The following is a 17625-nucleotide window of genomic DNA, read 5'->3' on the forward strand; positions in this document are numbered from 1 at the left end:
TGGTTTTCCTTTGCAAATGGAACAGGGCTTCAGCACAGCCAGTTTTTGTGCTACTTCCTCAGATTGCTTTTAGGTTCATTAAGTTCCAGCTTCAGGAAGAAAATGGTAGCATTTGATTTATGGGTAAAGGGGAAGGAGGATGAAGTAAGCAATAAATCCAGTTACAGCAGTGCTGCTCCAGCTCTCTGCAAGCCAGTCCCAAGGAGCCCCCAAATTCCAGTCCAAGATCAGCAGCCAGGGCTGATGTTCTGCACAAGTCCTCCCCTCTCTCTGTGCCTCAGTTTCCCTCATCAGAATAAGATGATGCCAACTGTGAAGCTGAATCCTGGGATATCCGCCAGAAAACAGAAAACTGCTTCCTTAAAATGGGTTATTTGTGACTTCCCAAGCAAATATGAGAAAATGAATGAATTTTCTGCCTGGGTTTTGTCTCTTTTTATTGCCTTTGAAGAGCTGAGAGGAATGACTGGAAGGTTCTCTGGACAAATCAATGAAAGTAACACCCAACAAATGACCTTTCCTCAGCGTCTCATAAGTACCTGTCAACTCCAGGAGTGCCACCACGACTGAATAGAGAGATTTAAAGCCAGACTATTCATTGGAGAGCAAACTATTATTCTAGAGGTTTAAATGAATTGGCCAGTGGCCAGCCTTCCTTACTGCTTAGGTACCACTAGGAAAATGGAAAGTGGCTGCTACTTGGCTTGCACAAAAGCATAGAAGGGGGGGGGAAAGTCCTTTAAGAGGAACAAGAACCAGGCTGTTCAACTGTTGATGGTCTGTAAATACCAGAGATGGCCTCTATTTTATGGCATCACTGACCATCCACCAGCTAAGCAGACTGTAATGAATGAAATCAAAAAATAAAAAGGCTGATAATAACCCTTATTTTCTTTTCTACAGTAGATACTACTCACCTGCCATCTGCAGTTCTGAATTAAAAGCTAAATAATCTTCTCTGGTACATCTCATGTTTGCCAACACTTCAGACTAGGACTTACAAACCTCACCTGAATTTTGCTTGCCCTGCTGAGGAACCCAAGTTAGTTCTGGGCTGCTGTACTCTGCAAATACCCCAGACTCTTACAATTGCCTGGGGAAAGAGACCAACCCCCAGCTGGCTCCAACCTCCTGTCAGGGAGTTGCAGAGAGTCAGGAGGTCTCCCCTGAGCCTCCTCTTCTCCAGGCTGAACAGCCCCAGCTCCCTCAGCCTCTCCTCACAGCACTTGTGCTCCAGTCCCTTCCCCAGCCTCGTTGCTCTTCTCTGGACCTGCTCCAGGACCTCAATGTCCTTCCTGAACTGAGGGGCCCAGAACTGGACACAGCACTCCAGGGGTGGCCTCACCAGTGCTGAGTCCAGGGCAGGAATCACTTCCCTGGACCTGTTGGCCACACTGTTCCTGAGCCAGGCCAGGATCCATTGGCCTTCTTGGCCACCTGGGCACACTCTGGCTCCTGTTCAGCTTCCTGTCCATCCACACTCCCAGCTCCCTTCCTGCCTGGCTGCTCTCCAGCCACTCTGTCCCAGCCTGGAGCTGCCGGGGGTTGTTGTGGCCAAAGTGCAGGACCCGGCACTTGGCCTTGTTGAACCTCATCCCGTTCAAGCAGCTGCTTTGCCTCTCTCAGGGTCGTGCCACCTCACCACAGGTGTTCTACCAGCTCAGCTGCCTGGGGGACAGGCCCTGAGAGATTCCATCTCCCCCTTTTTGTTTTCTGTTGCTGCCACGTTCTAACCCCTCTTATTTTTACTCCTCGGGGCCGTTTAAAAGCTCCCCGTTCTCGAGGCACCTCGGGGGAAGCTCGTGGTCGCTCTGTGGCTTTCCAAAAAGGAAGGCTGCATTTCGGATGACACGCAGTAAAACAGCCTGACCATGTGTAAAAATAAGATTATACAGCACAGCCCACGGTTCCAAGTAGCCCAGCTTTGCCACAGATAAGGCAGATGGAGGAGCTTAGGATGTAAATTGAGCACTTTTTCTTCAAAAACTACCCAGCTGCTGAAGGTGCAAAAGGCAGAGTTTTAGGATAAGCTTTGTGGTGCAATTTGTTTCCATCACACCCTGCTTATGATGATTTAGCTGAGTGGATCCAGAATCTGTTACAGTAAAACAGGTCAGAGTGGATATGGGAAAAGATATTTCTATTCTTCAAAGGCAGAAAAACAATTTTTCATCTTTTCTGACTGGATACAGTTAAAGAAGATTACAGCTGGTATGATTGCTTTTGGCAGCCTAGTGTTTGACCTATAATTCTGTAAAAATATAACTAACCCTTCAGATATTGACTGTCAGGAATTTTCCCCCATGTGCTTTTTGTTCTTCTCGGCCTATTTCGTATGGAAAATTTACCATATTATAGATGTGCATATAAAGATTCCTTGGCCTATTTCACGAACAGACAGAACAGATTAAACTCAACAGAACACAACCAACTGCTCAAAACTGGTCACAGAATCACAGGAGGGTTTGGGTTGGGAGGGACCTTCAAGATCTTCTCGTTCTGATGCGTTGCCACGAGCAGGGACACTTCTCCCTGGAGCAGGTTGCTCCAAGCCCTGTCCAACATGGTCTGAAACACTTGGGCAGAGCTGCCTCCTTGCCTTGGCAGCTGAGGGAGCTGAAACACTTGGGCAGAGCTGCCCCTTGGCCCTGGCAGCTGAGGGAGCAGTGGTGCAGCCAGCCCAGCCCGGGGCAGACGTGGTGACAAAGCCCAGAGGAAGCGGCTGTGCTGCACAGACACCTCTTGCTCCCACCCCATCCTGCACAGACACCTCTTGCTCCCACCCCAAACAGAGGGAAGGGAGAAAACCAGGCTCTGAAAGCTGTTTGTGTGGCTGCAGCAGCCTTTGGAGGAGCAGCACTACAGGCACAGAGAGGTGAATTAACTCCCTCGTGTCTGTGGGAGAAGGGAGAACACGGAAAGTCCAACGTCAGCCTTGCATCAGTTCAAGCTCAGTGCTGAAGTCCAGCATTAGCTGCTCCAGGTGCAGCCTGTGCTTTAGGGAGTCCCTGAAGGGAGGCCACAGGGGCTGCCTGGTGATTTTTGGAGGGAGTTGTTGATGACAAAGATCCTGGCCCGGGATGGGGAAGGGAGGTTAATGCAGCCAAGCCCAGAACAGGCCCCGTGCAACTCCTTCCTCGCTGCTCCAAGTTTAACTTTCTCTGTTTACTTTTTAATTTAATGTATTCTTTTGATCTCTCTTCCTCTCCTTTCTCTTGTCTCCCCGAGTTTGCTGACACAGGAGAAGCATGACAAGCTCAGACAGGCTAACCTACTTTTTTCTTTTTCTCTTGTACATGTTAACGCTCCCACTCTTCTACCCAGCATATGAAAGCTCATTGCAAGTATCATTATAATGATACTACCAGTCCCCTGTGAAGTAATTCCCCCAACTGACAGGTGAAGAAACTGAGACACACAGAGCTCTTAAATTACTTGCCCCTCAAGCTTACAGAGGAATCCAGCAACACAAGTGGAAATGAAACCCAACAGGCTCCTGTTGTCCTTGGTCCCAATCTATATAAAATTATTATGCCTCCACCCAACACAGGTCTGTCAAATACCTCCACTTCTAAACAGACTAATAGCAAAATTTTAGGTGTCAGTCACATAGGTTTACACATTTCTATGGTTTAAGGAACCAAGGAACTCTCATCACCACGTCCTGGGTGCCTTCAGTCTGTGCTGTCACCTGTGAGTTGGGTTCAAGGGGTCTCTAAAGCTCAGGGTGAGTGTTCATGGCTCCATCTCACCTGCTCTCTGCAGCCCCAGACCTGTACTCAGAGTGGAACTGAGCTTGTTTACACACTCAGCCACGGAGTCTGACCCAGATTTTTACATTTAGGCTGAGCTTCCAAACACACTGACCTGAATTCCCTGTGTGTGCTTGTGTTTGGCAGTTTCAGCTGGACTTGGACAGGTTGTGTCCATCCCTGGAAGTGTCCAAGGCCAGGTTGGATGGGGCTTGGAACAATCTGGGATAGTGGAAGGATGATCTTTGATGTCCCTTCCAGTCCAAGCCATTCCATGATTCTATAAGTCCAAAACCACACACAACCAAATTTCATCCCATGGATATCCCTCAGCCAAGCTGTTTTCCCTCTTTGTATGGAACAATTCAGTGCTAAGCCCTGAGCTGGACTTTACAGAGATCAGATTTCCACTTATGACACTGACTAAAATTCAATATTCATCACACCTCCCAGGATACAGAATCATCTTCAGCATTAACAAACCCCAACTTTCAAAAGTACACCTTGAAAATTAGTCTAAAATTACTTGAATTTACACATTGACTGCTTTGGGGTTAATATTCTCCAAGATCTTCTGTGCAACAAATCATGCCTTTTTTATTTTATGAAAGCTGAAATTAGCACATTGCCTTGGAGCTCGGCCTTAAAGGCAAAAAATCCAAATACTACAAGGAGCGAATGATAAAATGAAAAGTGGACAAAGCACAGAATGTCTACACCAGAGCACTCAGAATAATCAAATCAGGTTAATTTTTGAGGTAAGTTAGTCGAGCACTATTTAAATCCCTGTTTAGATGGTTCACTTCACAATCAGAGTGGCTTGAATTAGATTTCACTAAATTTACTTTGGAAGAGAGTCAAATTGAAACAAAATCACTTTCCACCATGAACAAGAGTGACCACAAAGGGGCTCAGTGCAGTTTAATGCATTTTATCCATTCATCACCAGTTTAATATGAATTAACTTCTGCCCATCCCAGTGTAGACAAGCCCACAGTTCTTTACATCTCCATGTGCAATAATGCTCCCTTTCAGTCCAGTTCTAATGTCTAATTATCTTGAACACAGCGACATCCACACCACTCTAGAAAGAAATCAATCCTCCCTTTGCTCTGAGCTATAAATGCATGTATTCCATAATCAGCCTAACAGGACAGACATATGGGATTGTACATCTGGGGAGCACACCAGAGGCCATCTCACATATTAAATTATTTTGCAACCATCCCTCTCAGACCCAGCTTTGGGTAGTTCTCCCTTTCCACGCTAGAAAACTTGAGAGATGTTTTTGGTTTGTGAGATATTAAATAATAACCTCTCAGCATTACTGGAATGCTTTTCACTCCTAAAAATCTCCCTCTGCACCTTATGCATCTTATCTCCAGCATTTCTTTGCCCTGCTGGAACTCTCTGCTCCTGCCATCAGCCTTGGGACTCATTTCTCCCATCACTGACACGTGGTTGCCTCTGGGGTTAAAAGTGAGCACAGAGATACCTCTGTGGGACAGACAGCAAAGGAGGAAAAACTCCTTTTTTCTAGGACTTTTTCTAAGGCTTCTAGGACAGCAACAGGACATGGAGCAAATGTGAACTGGATTCAGACACGCTGAGGGGTCTAAAACAAACCCAAGCCCAGCAGCTCCTCAGGAAGGCACTTGAGGGCAATTTTAATTGTTCTATTTTTCCTTCTGACTTTCCCATCCAGTGGGTGCCATCCCACGTGGCAAGGAGAAAAGGCAAATTAAAGGAAAGGCCACAATGATGTGAAGGTGAAACTGAGACTCAGAAGGAGCCAAAGTGGTCAGAGCAGGAACCTTCCTGCTGTCCCACGACACCCTCTGCACCGAGAGCTGAAGAGCTCTGCCAAAACCTGGGTTTCTTGCACAAAGTACACAGGGATACACAAAAAAATACAGGGATACACAAAAGTCACCAAGCTACTCACATCAATTTATGCCTAAAGCACAAAAATATCTTGGTAGTGGCAACACAAGAGTGGAAGAAACCTCAAGATCTTCAGGTTTCCCTCCGAGTTATAAACCACCCAATATTTTCCCATTTCAACTAAAAATGGGACCCTCCTGGAAAAATTGGGGAAAAGACATTTTGGGCAACTCTTCTCCAGTGATATGCTCCCAAAAAACCCCCATGAGGTGGGTTCTAGCCAGGATTGGTGTTATCAGAGAGAGATAAATTGGATCTCAGGTGAGGAGCTGGATCTCAAGGGCAGCTGGTACCAGGTATCAGTCAAATGTTGGCATTTCTCCCCCTCTCCTTCAAGTTTTCCTCGAAGGTCCAAGAAATAATTCACAGAAGCACAGGGTCTTTTCTGTGCTGGAACTGCCTTTCCCTCTCTCTCTCCCTCCATCTGTTTTAGGAGAGTGGCAATGTTCTGAAAAGACCGGATCTTGTTTGAGTTTATTGCTGTTGGGGGCAAAGTGAAAAGAGTGAGACCCATAAACACAAAGATGCCAAGATACAAGGAGACTGACTTCATGCTTGAATGCCCAACCCTGACTGCTTTGTTCCCTGAGAATAACTAGCATCTTGGTGGAGGTCACATACATATATATATTTATATATCTTTGCCACAATGAAGAAAGTGAAGGTGGGAAAAGACACCAATGGACCATTTAATTGCCTACGGTACAACATCTCTTTGCCCCTTGAAGAAATCATAAACCTTATTTTTATTCTCATTTCCACTCTGAATTGATACCTTCTGTTTTACTTTTCCCCTCCACAGAAATGTCTCTGAGTGATTCCCTGCACAAAATCTTTGGGGGAAGGAGAACAAACATTTATGGCTGCACAACACAAACCCACTCAGAACCCAAATCACATGTCAAGTAACAAGATTTAACTGTAAACTCTGAATTCAGGGCAGACTGGTTGAAGTTTCACTAAACTCAGTCATCCCAGGCTAATTTAGTGCTTTCTGTGGCAGCAGCTCCCAGCAAATCACCTGGAAATCTCTCACACTTCAGGTCCAGAGCTCTGTGCATCCCTCTGAAGCCTGACCTTCCCAGCCCCTCTGCCCTGACCCACAGCAGTGACCCCAGCCCAGGTACTCCTGGGTCAACAGTCCTGAAGAATGAGCCCTAAATTTCCAAGGAAAGCAGTGACTTTGCTTTTTGTGAACTCCTTAAAGCTGCCTCTGCTCTGCTGCCGAACTCAACAAGCCTCAACCCCAACATCACCATCATCCCACTGGTGATCCAGGGGTCACTACTTTGTGCCTCCAATTTGGTCAAAAACCCAGGCTAGGTGGGAGGAGGGAGTCCATAAAACACCAGGCATCCCAAGGACACCATACCAGTCCAACAAAGTTTTCCAACAGAGTTTTCCACAGCCCAGGCCACCCCGTTTCTCCAGGGGAACATGGAAGCAACATGTTTTTCCCCAGGGAAATCCTGGGGTTGGAAGGAAAGGTCATGAGAGCAAACCCCACTGAGTTCAGCAGAATAATGAAAGAGGCCAGGTGCTTTGTGGAATTCAAACTTCTGTGCTTACATATCATCTAAGTTTACATTTAAGTCTAGAAAAACCAAGCAGAAAAGAATATGTGACGCAATGAAAGATAAAATTAAATAAAAGAAAAATAATCCATCACGTTCCCCACGGCCCAAAATGAGTTCTCAGCACAAAACTGAAGCCTTTGTCCAACCACATCCCACAACACAAAATTTCAGTGCTCAGATCCAAGAGACTTCTGGGCCATCAAGGTGAGACTTTGCAGCCGGGCTCACGAACTGGGACGTCCTTGTGAACTGTTTGGAAGCCCAGCAAATTTTAATATACATGGCAGGATGTGTGACCAAAGGGATTACCCAGAATGGCTCACCTGATTAGTTATACAAATGCCTGCCCCTTTTATTTTTTTTTCCTCCCCCCTTTTTAATCCAAGAGCGTGCAGAATGCCAAAGGGGAGAGAATGGAGCAGGGGATGTACTGGAATGTCTGAAGGCTGCAGACTTGGGATTTATATTCCATGTTGAATTCATTGTTCTCTCTCCTACCCCCTCTGCCCTCTAAAATATGCTGCAGCCATGACAGAAATAAATTAGCCTGAGGTACAGGTCACACCTTCAAGGGCAGGAAGAATTCTGGGTAAAATCAATAGAGAAGATGGGAGTCTCTAACAGCTGAAGCAGAAAGAATGACGCATTGATGGCTTTGCATATCCCCAGACAAAGGCACTTTGGAGAAACCCCAGTCCCTGCTGCCTTGGGAACACAAAGCTCGTTTTTTCAACCACCTGAACCCCAAGAGGCGACTCAGAAAAGCCCCATTTCTATGGGGAATTTGCATATCGAGGCAGAAAATTCTGTCTCTTTGCACCCCTGCCCCGGGAAGGAGACCCAGAGGCTGAACTCTGGCCCAGGTTGCAACTCTAAAAACTTTTTCCAGCCAGCAGGACCTGCACTAAACTTCAGCCTGAATTGTGCAGCCTCTCAAGTGGCTGCCTCAAACCAAAAAAAAAAAATCCCCTGAACTTCAGTGAACTCAGAAACAAGTCCAGGAGGCACCAACAGACATTAATGTGTGTGTGTTGCTTTCATTACTCTCACTTGTGATTTTAAATGCAGTGGATAATATATTCAAAAAAATCACTTACATCCATTGAGAACCTTAAACTCGGGTTTTAGCGTTTATGAATCCCAGTTCCTCTGAAACGAGGAGATATAAGATTTATAAGGATATGGATATATGAAGATTCATGCAGGAGTCGAGTGGTTTTTACTAAATGTCCCTATGGTGAGTTAAGTATTAACTCTCAAAGTGAGGCACATAACCTGTTCAGACACTTCACAGGTCCCACAGGGTTCCCACCTGCGTTTCCAGGTTCCTGAAAGCTTTAAAGCCTGATTTAAGCTCCCCCAATACTTCTAAAAATAGGAGTTAAACTTCTCAGTCCCGCAGGAGTTTTTGAAATTGCTACCCAGGAGGTTTCTCAACAGACAGAGCTAAAAGCTTTTCTCCTCTTCTGTCCCTCCCAGACTTCTCCAGAGACAACTTTGGCCCAAAAGCAGCAGGATCTAAATCCAAATGAACCCTGATTTCTGCAAAGTCAGCAAGAAAATGTCAAATAAGTACCTTTCCCCGACCTCCTTGTTTATTTGTTTGTTTTAAAACCCACACAACATTTGTATCTGTATTGTGCTTTGATCATTAGACTCACACTTCCACCTATGGCAAAATAACTGTATTTGTACTTACATTTGTGGAGCCTGTGAGCAATATGGTAAATAGAATTGCTTTCATTTCCTCTGCTACCTGTAAAATAAATTAATTCACCATTAATGCCAGTGCTGCACTAGAGGGTTGTCTTTGGTTTACAATCACTGTCCCACGTCTCAAATGATGCAGCAACACCTGCAGCAACTCTCTGCCTTTGGGGAAAAATTAGGGTAAAGTCAGCACCTTGAGGGAAAGGGTTTTACCATGAACTTGTAAAGATGATTTCGGACAGACCACAGGCTTCCAGCTCCTACAGGGCTCATTCCCTGCAACTAATTCCATGTGCTAGTCTTGGGGACAGGGAAAACGGGCAGAGAGACACATCCAAGATGTTTCCCAGGAGCGTTTTGAGGCACATGATCCTGGTCAAACATTAGACAGAACAGCCTGCAGAGACTTGCCCTGCTGTTCCTTGGCTCTTCCCAAGGACAAAAGCCCAGGGTGATAATGCACAGTGCTGCCTGTGATGCCCTAAAATACAGCCTGAGGTCCCATTATCAGTTTTTGCCTTGCACTTCTATTTGCCAGACGTGAAAAAATCCAGTTGGGCATTCTGACATCGGTGCATTCAATGTCATCTCTCCAAAATAAATCATCCCCTGCTTGTCTTACACTTCCCTGCCCACTTTTGGAGGACATTCCAACAATCACAAGGGGACTTTATCTGCACAGATCACATTTAGCATCTGTAGGTCAAGAATGACCCATTAGAGATACACCCATGCGGGGGCTGGACCAGCTGGCTCCCTTTTCCCAGGGACTTAGCCAGGGTGTTTTGGATGGATCTTGACATCCTGATATTCCAAAGGCTCTAAGCAATCACCATCTTCAAAAACAAAGGATATGTAAGCACTGGAATGAGGAAGCTGCCTGGATGAACTCTTCCAAAAACCCACTGGGCTCCTGCTCTGCACATCCCAGGGCAGGAACAGCCTCACAGCAAAGGTGGTTCCAGGTGATGGGATCCAACCCATTCCTCACCTCCTGGTTCCTCCATCCCAGTTTCACCCCTGCCTATGGATTAGGGCTGGTTTCAGAACTCAGATCTCCATTTCAAAGAGCAAAATCACACGTGGAGCTCAGGAGACACACATTTTAAGTTTTTCCCTATTTAAATTGGTCAAAAAAACAGGATTCAGCACACAAATTCAGCTCCACACATTTGCCATGGCTTGCTCCACTCTGGAGGTAAATGAAACCTTAGAAGGACCTGGGCCTTTCCAGGAACTATGGAATTCCCCTCTCTTGTTTTAAAAAATACAGAAGGATTGAAATCCAACCACAGAACAGGAGTAGACTTGCCTTGGGAATACCTGGGAAGGTGAAGGAAGATATCTATATATAGATAAATGTATAGATATGAGGATTATATATAAACATAAAAGGATGAAAATAAAGATGGGCATGAGGCTAAACAGTTTATGGGTCAAAATCTGGGGGATATTTATTTAGTGGACATGACAATTGTACATCACAGGTAGGGTGGGTACAGTCTGGGCTCCATGGACCAAGAGCTGTTTTCCACCTCTAACTTCTGCAAGCCTGTAAATTGTGAAATCTCAGCCCTTAGGAGGGGAAATGAAACAATCCCAAAACATTTCCTGCCCCTGATTATTATTTTGCACGTGAGGTGGGTTTGTACAGAGCTGGATTCCTCCAACATGGATACCTGAAAATGAACAATGGGGGAGGCCACGTTGTTTGTGCCTGGGTAAGGACAATACTTTGCCTTTCCACTGCCACTGGATCGAGGAGAAACCCCCTGAGGGGACCTGGGGAACCTCCAAAAGTTAATGTTCAGAACTCAAATGAGGACGTGCACTTTTCCAGCCTGGATTTATCACTTCTCTGTAAGCACAAGGCATTTTTTTCCCTCCATAAATACGCAAAGTACCTCACAAAGGAGCCTCCCCATTTCCCAGCCGAGGAAATGGAGGTGTGGGAGGCACAGAGGGGACAGACCCCTGTGGCCACACCGTGTCCATCTGCAGCACCACAACCCCCACCAGGTTCCTAAATCAAAGAGGAGGAAAAACACAAAGGTATTTCCCAGCCTGCCCTCATCAAAAGCTTCCCTGGATCTCGGGGGATAAAGGTAGGGAAAGATCAGAGAGCTCCAGCTTTGGGTATTTGCAGATTCCTTCTGCTTGGCCTGGCTGCTCCCTGTCCCTGCACGGACACAGGGCAGGTAATCCCAGTGGGATCCAACAAAACCCACTCCCTTCTCTGTGCTCCCTGGCACAGAAGAGGAGCTGAGGGGGGTTTCTGCACAGTTTCCAGCTGAGAGGGTTGAGCAGCAGCACCACTGGTGTAGTTTGCAAAGATATTCTGCACTTCTAACCCTCTGAGTATGAATCAGGACTAACCTGCTACCCCTTTTTTCCTCCTGAGATCCTTTGTCAACTTCCAGCTCACAAGAACCAAATAATAAATAGAAATATAAAGGTGTTACACACAAGGATTTTACATTGGCACGCATCAAAGTTATTTCTTCAATTATCTCCAGTGTCTAAAGTTCATAGAATTCAAATATCAGAGGCTGTACCTACTCCTTGCATACACAAACTTCAGTTCAAACTTCTGACAAACAATATGACCATTCCAAAGTATAGCAGAGGACAAAATTTAACACCACAAGCTGCCAAATGTTTCTGACCTACTTCAAACAATCATTAACTACAGGCAGTTTCTAATTATTTGAGTCCATTTCACTTCTTATTCAGTGGGCATTTTGTTTCTTGGCCATTTGGCCTGTGTTCAGAAAAATCTCCATTAGGCAGCACAAAGTCTCAAAAAAAAAAGGAATTATTTTCCTTCCCCACTTCAAGGTTGGGAATATTTTGAATCCTCGAGAGACTGGAGTTCTAAATATGCTTTTAAACCCCCAAAGTAGAGAGCACTTAAAAATTTAAAAGCTTAAAAATTTAGTCATCAAGTAAAATTTAGTTATCAAGTAAAATTGCTTTCTCTCACCTCTCTGCTAAGAGTTTTGCAATTCATTTTCCAGAAAGGACCGGAAAAGTATTAAAAGGCAAAAAAAACCCCATCGATGCTGGGGCTGGAAACGATCACATGAACAAGCCACAAGATTTGCTTGATAACATACAGTTTATTATTCAAGAACGAGTCTCATTTTCAGCTCTAAGGGAGAGGGCGGGGAGAGAAGGGGGAACAGGCTTTTAAAACACACGCTGGAAGCACAGGCTTGCATTTATAGGAACCACTAAAAAAAAGGAGAAAGAAAAGAAAAAGAAGAGGAAAAAGTAAAGAAAATAAACCTCCACGCTCCCAGCAACTCAGGGTTTTAAGCTGAGCAATCTCAGGCTGGTTTCACTTAAACCAAGTTTTACCTTAGCCCAGAGAATGAACAACCAGAAAAGCTGCTAAACTTTTGGGGGAAAAGTTCAGCCCTGCTGAGGATGGGAAGGGAAAGAGGAGAGCAGGGACAAAAGCTGTGGGTAAAAAGCCAAGAGCTGCTCGCAAAGTCCCTCTGAGCCTCTTACTGACCTAAGGAGTCTTCATTTCACAGGTACCAAAGTTTGTCTCCTTCTCCAGGGCAAGATTCCCACTTGCAGGCAGGCACGTTACTGGGAGCGCACCCGGCATCAAAAGAATATTGTTTCCAGTCTTCTGAGGAGGGAAGGAAAAAATGCAGCCCAGGCAGGTACTGTTTCTTCCCGAAGAAAAGTAAATCCGGCATTCTGGAATGAGTTCAAACCTGGGGCTTGACAGGCAAAGGAGAAAAAGCTTTTTCACTGAGCATGCTTAGTCCTGCACTGCCTGCACACTTAATGAACATTACTTCCTTCCCAGTGGTTACTCCTAGTAGAAATCCACACCCCCTACTCTTTCAGAAGTCAGGAATGCAGCTGAAACCAAAGTCCAGAAAACATGCCCGACACCCAGACAAGGCCCCACAGATCAATAAACTCAGGTTGTGACCCGCAGGTCAGTTTGTCAAACAGGACATCAGGGTGAGTTTTTTCTACACTTGGTGTAGTTTGCTTTATGCCTCAGCTAATGCTGCTCACTCCCCAGAGAAAATAAAACTGGGCTGGCTTTTAAAGAATGATTAAATGCTTCAATAACAGATGGGAATTCTCTTTTCAAATCTTGCCTTTCCAAACCTGCCTCAAAGTGAGGAAAGAAGTTTTATTCCAGACTAAATTCGGTTGTTAAGATCCCTGAACAAAAGCTGTTTGAATGTGTCGTGGGTAACGAGTATCTGGTGACTAAAAAGAAAAAAAAAAAAAAGAAAAAAAAAAAAAAAAAAGGAGGGAAAAAAAAAGGTCCTTTTATTTAGTTAAGGTCTAATCCTGTTCCGTTTGCAATCACATGGAGTTTTGTCATTACCTCCAATGGGAATAGCACAGGGTTTTAGATTACAAATGCTTTCAGGCAAGAGCTGTGTCTACTCCAGTGACCTGCACAGGCCAGACTGGTTTTGGCACTTCAATTTGCAATTTACACCATTGCTGTGCCCGAGCCTTCAGACCCCCCTCCTCCCCAAACTCACTGGAGCCGCCGAGGAAAAGCAATTCTGCAAAATTGCATGTGTTATTTTTAAAGCTTTTCATTACATTTCGAGCTTTCCAATTTTTCCCCGAGGTTACGCTGAGCCCTCACGTCTCAATTCTCCCCCACAATAGGACCAGAAATGGAGCCTTTTTGTAGGGAAGTCTCTGCCCCGTCACAGCCTTCAGAGAAACGCCAAGTGTGGGAATCAGAGGGAAATAACAAAAGCCATAATATTGTGGGGGTGAGGAGCACTAATCACAGTCCCAACTGGATGGGACATTACCCCCTAAGATAATGAATATAGCTCTAAATTTTAAAATAGGTTAAAACTCTGTCACGACCTCATTGTCTGAGTAACCCCAGACTTCACAGGGCTGTGGGTCCTGATTTGAACACGACAAAACCATGGAAGACATTAAATCCCTGAATTCCAAATGGCCCAGACCTTTAGAATATAGACCCAATTTAGACTGCAAGTTTTGACAGTGCACAGTGGGAATATGTTCACACTAATGTGTTTCAGAACCACTGCGGGTCCTTTGCTCCAAGGTGCAACCAAGTGATGTCATTTCTTTAAAAAATAGTTTCCCTGGCCACACATCCCCAGTCATCCTGATTTCATTCGAAATCATGAAAGGAAAATCCCAAAACTACATGGGAAAACCAAGCCCTGCTGTATTTCTAGCATAGAGAGTTTGAAGAGGTTTTGGAAACCCCCAGAGAAAGTTTTGTGTGGATTTGGAGAAGCAGCCATGGCCGGCTAATTAAACCCAAATGCACCCACCAAAAGACTTTTCCACTCCATATCCCAAAGCTTTCCTTGGGTCAGGAAAGTCCCTAACAGGGGATCTTCCTAAGAGGCAGCTAAATTGGAATATTATCTCCTCTGGACCGTCTCTCAGACACTTTTCTTGACTGTGCCAAGAACTAAAACTCTCAGGTGTTTATTGAGAGCCGTGGAAAGCAGGTGGACAGTGCATGTCATTCACAACTAAGAGGAATTATTCTAAAGCTCTGGACTCATGGATCCAAGGCTTGCACACACGTTCCCTTAGCAAAGAGTTGCGGTGATTTTAGACATCCCTGTGTCTTTCATTAATTCATAAAATCGCAGAAAGGTTTGGGTTGAAAGGGACCTTAAAGATCACTTCTTTCCCTGCCATGGGCACCTTCCACTAGCCCAGGTTGTTCCAACTGACCTTGGAAACTTCCAGGGATGGAAGAAAATTCCAGGGAATTCAAACTCAACTTTACATAATAGAATCATGGAATGTTTTTTGAGTGGGAAGAGACCTTAAAGCTCATCCAGTCCCAGTGCCTGCCGTGGGAAGGGACACCTTCCACTAGCCCAGGTTGCTCCAACCTGGCCTTGGACACTTCCAGGGATGGAGCAGCCACAGCTTCTCTGGGCAACCTGTGCCAGGGCCTCAGCACCCTGTGAGTAGAGAATTTCATGCTCACATCACCACTCCCCCCATTCCTGCAGCCCAGGAGGATGAACAGGGCACTGCATCCTTTGAGCTGGAATTGGCACCAGGAGCAGGAGCCAAACCAATGGAAACAAAGCACCTCGGGAGCATCGTGGCTGTGACTCCGGGATGCCAGAGAGGTGGCAAGACACAACCAAACCCAAGCGTGCCAGCCCTCCTGGTACACCCAGAACTGCTGCAGGTGCTCAGCCTGTACCACAAACCACCTCCTCCTGGTGCCAGGGCAAATCCAGGATGCCCGGGATCCATTTTCCTTGTGAGCTCCCCAGGAGGGAGCTGGAGGCACGTTGCAAACACGCCGGCTGTGAGTCCCCACTGCTGATTCCCTTCATGCCCAATTACCCAGGAGCACCTGGCACAGGGATTTATTGGGCACAGCCTTGGCCCAGCGCTCAGAAGGGCCCGGGGTCCAAGTGGAAAACACGCTGCTACCTTCACTTTGCTCCAGGAGAAGGGAAGGGAAAACCAGGCAGGGCATTCAAGGCCACAGAGCTGCTCTATCCTGGCACTCATATGAAAATTGTATGGACCAATGTATGGCAAACATACACGGCCTGCACCTCAAAATGAGCTCATATATATCTATATATATCTATTTCTATATATATATATGTATATATATATATGTGTGTATATATATGTATATATATGTATGTATATTTTATATATTATATATTATTATATATTTTATATATTTTATATATTATATATTTGTATATATTTTGTATATTTTATATATGTGTATATATGTGTATATATGTGTATGTATATTTTATATATTTTTATATATTTTATATAAAATATATTCTTATATTTTAATGTATTTTTATCTATTATATATATTTATATTTTTATGTATTTTTATCTATTATACATTTATATATTTTATATATTTTATATATTTATTTTATCTGTTATATATTTATATATTTTTATATAAAAATACGTTTGTTATATATAAAACAAAAATAGAAAATATACATATATAAAAATTATATCCTCTGATATAATATATAAAAATATATATTCTTATATAATCAGATTATATATTTATATATAGCACACATATATGTGTAACATATATGTAAATATGTTTGTTATATACAAAACAAAAATAGAAAACAGAAATTTATAATAATTATATCCTCTGATATAAAATATAAAAATATATACTCATATAATCAGATTATATATTCATATATAGCACACATATATGGGTAATGAAAACATAAATATATATATAAATTATACAGTCTGATTTCAAAATGTAAAATATATAAACTGATATAGATCAGAGTATATATTTATATATAACATCCATATATTTATATATATAACAAAAATATAAAACTATCTGAAAACATAAAATATGACCTGCTATATATCAGATCATATGTTTATATAACATACATAGATTTTTATATGACAAAAATATAAATATATATAAATTATAGAATCTGATCAAAAAATATAAAATATATTATCTGAAATATATCAGATCATGTATTTATATATAACACATATATTTTATATATAACAAATATACATATATTTAGATATATAACATATATATAACAAACATATTTTTGTATATATTTTGTCTATAAAAATATATATTTGTTATATGTACTAAAATATATATTCTGATATATATATATTCATATTCTTTTCTGACACAGGATTACATGGATTTTTTTTTAATAATTTCATTTCCAAGTGGGATCAGCCCTACCTGTGACTGGATAACACACCAGGTAAGTCTAAGCTTATTTTAAGTAGGAATGAGGTGCTTAAACACCCTTTAGGGTTTGCAATTAAGGCCTTTAAACAGTAAAACGTTGGGTGGGACTGAAAGGAGCATTAAAAAAGAGCCATGGCCCATGCCCAGGAGCTGTTTGGTGACTCCCAGATGGAGTTTGAGCACGGAGAGAGGAGAACACAGACTCCTCCAGGCATCCATGAGTCAGGACAAGGGCTGGGGAAAGCCTGGAGAAGTGAAAACCCTACGGAGAACAGCACAAGCCTTGGCCAGAGAAGCTGCCTGGGGTTTGGGCTGCTGCCCACGGATTCTGTTTAACCAGCAGAGCTGGGCCCCGAGGCACAGCCCTGGCGTGGCATCAGTCCTTGCCAGGGTGAGGGCAGAGCCCACCAAGGCACCATCACCCAACCCAAGGGGAACTATTGTCCCACTTTTAATAGGAGCCAAACCCTGCCCCTCCCGGCGCTCCCAACTCCAGCTGGGACGCCTTTGCCTCTCTCTTTTCCCCCCCAGGACGCATAAAATGCGTTCTTGCTCTCCTTCCTGACACCAGAAAAGCCTGGACTGCTTCCCATTGTGCTGTGAGAGCTTGAAACTTGGCCATGCTATTTACAGCATCTTCCCTGCCCGGAGGGATTGGAGACGCATCCTGATTTTTCCACCATGTGCAAGCAGCAGGAGCTGTTGCCTGTGCCAGCACAGCCCCGTGGTGAGCTCAGCTCTACCTGTCCAGGCTTCCTCGTGGCCCCTGGAAGCACCACAGAGGGAAAGAACTGGATTTCCCAAGGGATGCTGTCTGCTGGCTCTCATCTCCATTGTTCTCAGTGGTGCATCCATCCTTGAATTCTTAGTGGGAAAGGACAAA

General features: G+C 44.1%; 1 long non-coding RNA gene across 1 annotated transcript in view; it reads right to left on the bottom strand.

Annotated features, from left to right (window-relative positions):
* Positions 1-12769, bottom strand: part of LOC113975465 — a 34701-nt gene extending 21932 nt beyond the window's left edge. The window contains exons 1-2 of the long non-coding RNA XR_003536830.1: positions 12501-12769; positions 8973-9029 (exon numbers count right to left, since the gene is read on the bottom strand). This is a non-coding gene — a long non-coding RNA (uncharacterized LOC113975465). The remainder of the gene's footprint in view (positions 1-8972; positions 9030-12500) is intronic.
* Positions 12770-17625: the final 4856 nt, after the last annotated feature.

Source organism: Neopelma chrysocephalum, unplaced genomic scaffold (genome assembly GCF_003984885.1).
Source record: "Neopelma chrysocephalum unplaced genomic scaffold, ASM398488v2 Primary Assembly neopelma1_138, whole genome shotgun sequence".
Taxonomy (NCBI): Eukaryota; Metazoa; Chordata; class Aves; order Passeriformes; family Pipridae; genus Neopelma; species Neopelma chrysocephalum.